This window comes from Gavialis gangeticus, unplaced genomic scaffold (genome assembly GCF_001723915.1).
Source record: "Gavialis gangeticus isolate Ggan-Ray unplaced genomic scaffold, GavGan_comp1, whole genome shotgun sequence".
In the NCBI taxonomy this organism is placed as follows: Eukaryota; Metazoa; Chordata; order Crocodylia; family Gavialidae; genus Gavialis; species Gavialis gangeticus.
Window position 1 is genome coordinate 15412538 of NW_017729004.1, and position 6538 is coordinate 15419075.

The following is a 6538-nucleotide window of genomic DNA, read 5'->3' on the forward strand; positions in this document are numbered from 1 at the left end:
ATTTTCTTCCGTTTCTTCTACAGATACTAGCTTTGATGTTCTCCAGGCTACATTTTCTTCCACACCTGACTCACTGAAAGGTCCTTCCTTGCAACACCAGCCCTGACTCACTTTGACATTTGGTTCCTCTGCTCCTGTTCTTGTGCTGTCGTCCACCACTGGTGAAAATCCTGAGAACAAACTGACTCCTCCCATTACAGATTCATTTTCTCCTTTCTCAGTTTTGCCATCTTCCTACCTACACAATTCTACTTCTCCAACTTAGCTGGGTCACACCCCTGCAAGTTCAGCTCCTGCTCTGCTACCTTTGACTCAGTCCTCAACCTCCTCTCTTTCTTGCAAGAGAACATTCACAAAATATAATGATACCTTCTCCCTTCCCTTCACTCACCTTCCAATGTCTCATCCTACAGTTCTTTCCTCCCATTACAGATATAGACGTTTATCATTGACTTTCCAATTTTTGCACATGCTCAGTGACACCACCTATCCTAACTCTTGACATCCCTCACACCCAAATCTTACTACTTTCTTTCTCTCACCTCTGGCTCTTTTCAATCATGGCATGAAAACATGCATGTTTGGCCCCACTAATCAATCCAGTAAAAACTGGAAGAACTATAAACTCCATCCCAGCCCTCCACTGTCCAAGTTCCTAAAATGCCGCCTTCTTTTCTAGCAAAGTTCAGTCCCATTATTCCATCCTTGTTCGCATCTTCCCAGGCCTGTTAGACACAGTATTCTGCATTTCGTCCTGACTGGATAATCGCATCCAGTGGGATCACCTTTACTACAGTTGAAAATACCAGCAAAGAAGCACCATCATTTTTGTGACATGTCCAAGCTGCAGTAGAGTCTGTTGATCCCTGATAGGCTCATCAGTCATCTTTGGACACACAGATAAGACAATCATGGAAGACAATCATCCTTGACTGCAAGGGACTGCCAAAGGATATATGCATATACACACAGAAAAGTCATGCAGTCTTTTTTCACATGAAGTACGCATGTGTGTATGCATGTCTATGTACACAAAACAGTATTCCTTTTTCTTCACTCTCCTTTATTACAGATGTCTCTATTCAATATATTAGAGCAGAATTTTTCAAACTATTTTTAATTTTTCTTTTGCACATTTTTTCTTGGCCTCCTCTCCTATGCCTAGAAGTAAAATATCTTTCAGAACTATTAGAGCCAAGCCAGTATTTTTCATTCTAGTTTATTCCTTTACAAATGCCCTTAAGCCCACTGAAAACCTTTATAGCTAATATAAGCTTAGAATATATACATTTAAAAAAAGAGATGTAAAATGCTACAAATGGGGAATACTCAAAAAAGGAAAAAACCCCTCTTTGTTCTTACAAAAAACTGGTATCCAATTTTGCATGTTCTTTCACACTAGGCTTTTGTGTCATTCCAAAATGTAGATTAAAATGTTTCTTTTCAGTCAGGTAGGCAGCAGTTCTGCTCTGTCATCAAGCCAAGGAAATGTCACTGAGAGGAGTCTGCCTTCTTATGAGGCACTCACTGTTCCCAAATAGTTTGCTTTTTAAATTAGAAGACTATAAAACAAAACATTTATCCCAGTATCTAAGCGAGCAACAGAACTTGCCATCTATGTTACCATTGCTACTAACAAAGTGCTTTTAAAAAAGCAAGACAGTAACTGTGCATTCTATTACCATATTCATTTCTATCATTTATTATATAAAGTGGTGTGGCTAAAATGAGCATACATTTTAATAAAGAGGGCATTTCTTAATTTGACTTTTTTGTTGTTGATGTTTTGACTGCCAACCCCTTTCCAGAGTCTAGTAACCACAGAATTGATTCTCCTAACCAAACCCAACCCGAGTTGTACCTTACTTCACAAACTGCCCCACTGAAAACAATGGAAGAGCAGCTTTCTATAGGAATACTTACACAGTAAAGCGCTGTTATGAATGTAAGCATGGGTGTCAAATAGGGCTCTATGGGTTGATATTTATGGTAGCAATATTGTTATATAAAGACTTTTTTTTCCTCCTTTAGGAGTCGAGGACATGTTCAGTTCTTTCTACTTACTTCTGTGCTCCCTGAGACAACAGCTTTGTCCACGTTCACCAATAGCTGCTCTTCAGTCTGGCATACTCCTAATGACCACTCCGCACAGCGGTGATGAGCCCAGCAGTGACCTGATACATTATGAAATAAATGAACAGTTTTATAACTCTGCTGAGCATTGCTTGGGCTTCAAAAGAGAAGCATTAGAAGTAAAACCTACATAGCATACAGGACCTGATCCTACAAATGCTACTGACTATAGATCTTAACTTCTGTAGTAACTGCTTGTAGGATTAAGCCAAGAGTCTTTTATCACTATGACAAGAGTAGAAAATAATTTCTCTAGTAACAATGTTAAAACACACTGCATTTTTTTATTTACATGTAACGGCTGAAAAACTAATATGGATTAATACATTTTAGACCCTTCAGCATAAAGCTTGTGGATATCAGAACATGCATATATGCTGGTTGCACACACACACTGTAAACCTTTATAAAATGAACTTGATTTTGCCTTCCACTGCTTGTCTATTTATCTGTTTTTCACTTATGAACTCATGGGGATAGACACCATGCCATCAGGTCTGTGTGGAAAGCACCCAACACACACTGTGGGTACCGTCTCAAGAAATTAATTTTTTAAAAGCTCAAAATATAGTGTGTAGAGGTGCACTGATACATTCATCCATATCGTATCAACACTGATAAAAGGAAAATTGACATTAATTGGCAATCAGAATTTTTTGGCTGATGTGGTTGATAATGTCACCAATAAATGCAGTGTGCATGCGCAGCTGCAGCATGCACATGACCAGCCCAGCAGCTTGGAAAGCAGTGTCTGGCTGGTAAGTCTGTTGCAGGGGAAGGGGTAGGGAGGAAGTAGTGTGGGGGGAGAGGGAGGGTGCCGATGGAGGCACCTGTGGTGAAGGAGGGAGCAGGGCTGGGGCAGGTGCTGTCCAGCCAGAGCACAGTGGAGTGCAGCACTGGACAGAGCTGTGTGGCTCGTCCAGGAGGTACATGGTGGGGGCAGATTTCGCCACTACACACAACCCTGGGGGAGGGGAGGCATGTAGCCCCTGGCATCCACCTACAGGGAGGCATGTGCCCCTGGATCTGTATGTAGGATGTGGGCAGGCTGGACCAGAGGCGGTGCTGGGCTCTTCCCAGCAGGGGGGCTGGGACAGGGCTATGCTCAGGGCAGGCAGTGGCAGCGCTGGGAGGGGGGCTCCCTCCCACGCCACCCATCCCGAATGCAGCCCCAGCCCAGCCCCCCTGCCAGGAAGAGCCTGGGTTCACCACCAGCCACAGCCTGCAGTGGCAACCCACCCTCACCCCATGTGCAGATCTGGGGGGCGCACACCCCCCATGGCTCCCCCAGGGGTACACGTAGCAGTGGGATTTCCATGCCCCATAATCTCCAGACAACCTGTGCAGCTCCATCCCACACCCTGTGCCGCTGGCTGGGTAGCTTCCCCTCTGCCCCGGTCCCACTCCCTCCCTTACCACAGGGGCCTCCATCTGCCTCACCCCAGCCCCTTCGCTCCCTCCCCACCCCTCCCCCCCAAACAGATTTACCAGCTGGACTCTGCTCTCCAAGCTCTGAGGCTGCATATTGGCAATCAGAGGATGTGACTTGTTAATAATTGGCCATTGGTACTGGCCCAAAAAAATCTTTACTGGTGCACCCCTAATAGTATGTACAGCACTCATCTAAATGGATGCAGCAGAACACTAAATATAATAACGGCATGTTATTATATAGACTGGGGTGGGCAATTATTTCCAGTGGAGGACTGTTTACTGAGTTTTGGCAAGGTGTCAAGGGCTGCATGGGTAGCCCCATCCCTTGACAGGTGCCCCGCCACCCACCGGCAGCTTACCTCCCAGCCCCGGGATGGACAGGGAAGCTGCACCAGGAGCTGGATTGGGCCTACAACCGCTTTTCTGCTCTGGAAGCTCCTGCAGCCTCCCTGGGCTTCTTGCACCCCGGACCAACCCCAGCGACCTTGGATGGCCCCCCACACTACCTCCGGGGCCAGCCAGGTGCTTCCCTGTGGCCCCTGGGCTCTTCACAGATGCAGGACCTTCTGGAGCAGAGAAGTGACCACGGCCACACTCCAGCTCCTGGTGCAGCCACCCCACCCATCCCAGGGCCAGAGGTGAGCTACCAGTGGGCTGCCAGGCCCCTGTGGGGCAGGGGGGGGCCCAGGCCTTCCCCCTGAAGCAGTGGGACCCACTGGGGTCACCCATGGGGTGGGGTGGGGGAGGTGCAGCTGGGTCATTGCCGCCCCAAGCCTCAGGCACGTGGTGTAACTTCCAAGATGCCTCCCTGTGCTTCCCACGCCCCAGGCCACATCCCCACCGGCACTTGCTGCTCCCAGTGGCTCTGGGCACCCCCCCCATGCTGTCCCCAGAGGCCCCCGGCCTCCTGGTGGCAGCAGGAGCCACCAGAACGCAAATGCAGCTGCAGGCCCAATCCAAGTCTCTGCAGCTGCCTGGCACCAGACCAGGCTGCCAGGGAGGCAAGGCACCTTCCTAGGTGGCCTGGGAACTGATCCTTTCACCCAGATGGGCAAGCATGGGGCGTGTGGGGTTGAGAGTGACACGCTGGTCCCCACCTGTACCGTGGGGCTAGGGCAGTTGTGGGGGGGAGGCTGGAAATGAGTGAGCACACAGAAGCCAGTGCCAACAGGACCCAGAGTGGGGCAGAAGGAGTCCGGGGGGTAGCTGGCTGGGCTCTATGGAGCTGACTGGGCTGTGCCAGCAGGGAGAGGGGAGTTGCCCTGCTCTGGGCCCTGCCAGCACTAGCCCTGGAACACCACTGCTGGCTCCCGTGTGCCCACTCTTTCCCAACCTCCCCACCACAGCCCCATGGTCAAGTGAGGACCAGCGTGCACAATCCCAACTCTGCACGCCCCACGCTCGCCCATCTGGGTGAAAGGATCCCAGCTGTTGCTGGCTCCCATGCACCTACTCGCTCCCAGTTGCATGGCTGGACTGCAGGAGCTGGCTTAGCTCTGAGAACTGGGGGGCCGGGGCGGGTGGGCCCTGCTATTCCAGGCCTGCCATGGCTTCCCCTGGGTCTTACTGTCCCTTGCTCCTGACATTTTTGACAGGAGCCAGGGGCAGATAAATATTCATTAAAAAAAAAAATTTAGGGGCCCCACAGGCTAGATAGAATGGCCTGGTGGGCTAGATCTGGCCTGTGGGCTGTATTTTGCCCACCCCTGATATAGAGAGTCACAAATCAGAGCTTGCTATCCTGATACTGGGATACCTAGACAGGCAACAAAGAGTTTTCAAAGCATCTATTAAAATGGCTTTCAATTCAAATGCTAAAAAAAAAAAAAATGAAAACCACCCAGATATCACATGATAAACTCTTAATATTTTTCAACTCAGCTGAAAATATGATATGCTAACAATGTATTAGAACAGATACTTCTTTAAATGTGCTCTTGAGCATGTAAGCCAGTGGTTCTCAACCTCTTTATGTTAATGGCACCTCATGTTAGACTCAAGACAAGCCCCATGGAAAATGCCAACTCATGTTTTGACTTAAAAAAAAAAAAAGGAGCAATTTTTTTTCTTCTGTTGCAAAGAACACGGATAGGCTGCAACAGATCAGAATGTTTTTGACATGGTGGATTCCTATTTGAAATCTTTGGGCTTATCTTGTGACTCATGTGCAGGGGTATACCTCACTGTGCTAATATTGAGCACCATCCTTGAAAAAAATCTCAAAGCACCTTTGTTGCGAGTCATCCCTGTAAACCCTGCATCCCAACTTCAGCATTCACTAGTGTGTAATACGAGTGAATATCCATAAGAAATCATTGTAAGCATCTTGTAATGATTGTGACTGGGAAAAATGAAAAATTATTGCTGAGTCCCCACTTCTTACATTTTAACTTGCACAAAAATAAAATTAAGTAGGTGTGAGGGGAAGGAGAAAGACATTTTGCAATCAATTTTTTTAAACTAATGTTGACAAAAACTTGAAGTAACAACACTACTACAGAATGCAAGTCTGAGGTTCATGCAAATTTTCTTTTGTGGAATAAACTGCATTGTTCAAATTGCTGATAAAGTAATATTTAAACTGAGATGCTGTATGAGAAAACAGCCTGCAGCTGCACATCCAGGAGTCAAAAGTTAGATGAATGTAATGATAACCCAGGGGTGGGCAAGATACAGCACATGGGCTGGGTCCAGCTCACCAAAGGATTTTATCCAGCCTGTAGCAGGTCCCTTGGCCCCACCAGGCTCATGCACAGGGGGCAGCCTGGACTATGACATGCAGGGCTGGTCCTGCCACCCCTGGGCACACACCAGGGTGGGGATGGTACGGTGGCTAGGCTCCACTTCCTGGTAGCCCCTGCAGTGCCAGCTCCTTCTGGATGCCACTGTTAGTGTCACTGCCACCACTCCATCCAGCCCTGCTGGCCGGGCACCTTGGTCCATCTGTCCTACAGCCACTGCCAGAGGTGCC

General features: G+C 48.1%; 1 protein-coding gene across 6 annotated transcripts in view; it reads right to left on the reverse strand.

Annotated features, from left to right (window-relative positions):
* The window catches only part of KMT2C (lysine methyltransferase 2C), a 246640-nt gene extending 244498 nt beyond the window's left edge, over window positions 1-2142 (reverse strand). For all 6 annotated transcript variants that reach the window (XM_019508137.1, XM_019508136.1, XM_019508134.1 and 3 more), the window contains exon 1: window positions 2065-2142. The gene's annotated coding sequence lies outside the window, so the exon portion shown is untranslated. The remainder of the gene's footprint in view (window positions 1-2064) is intronic.
* Window positions 2143-6538: the final 4396 nt, after the last annotated feature.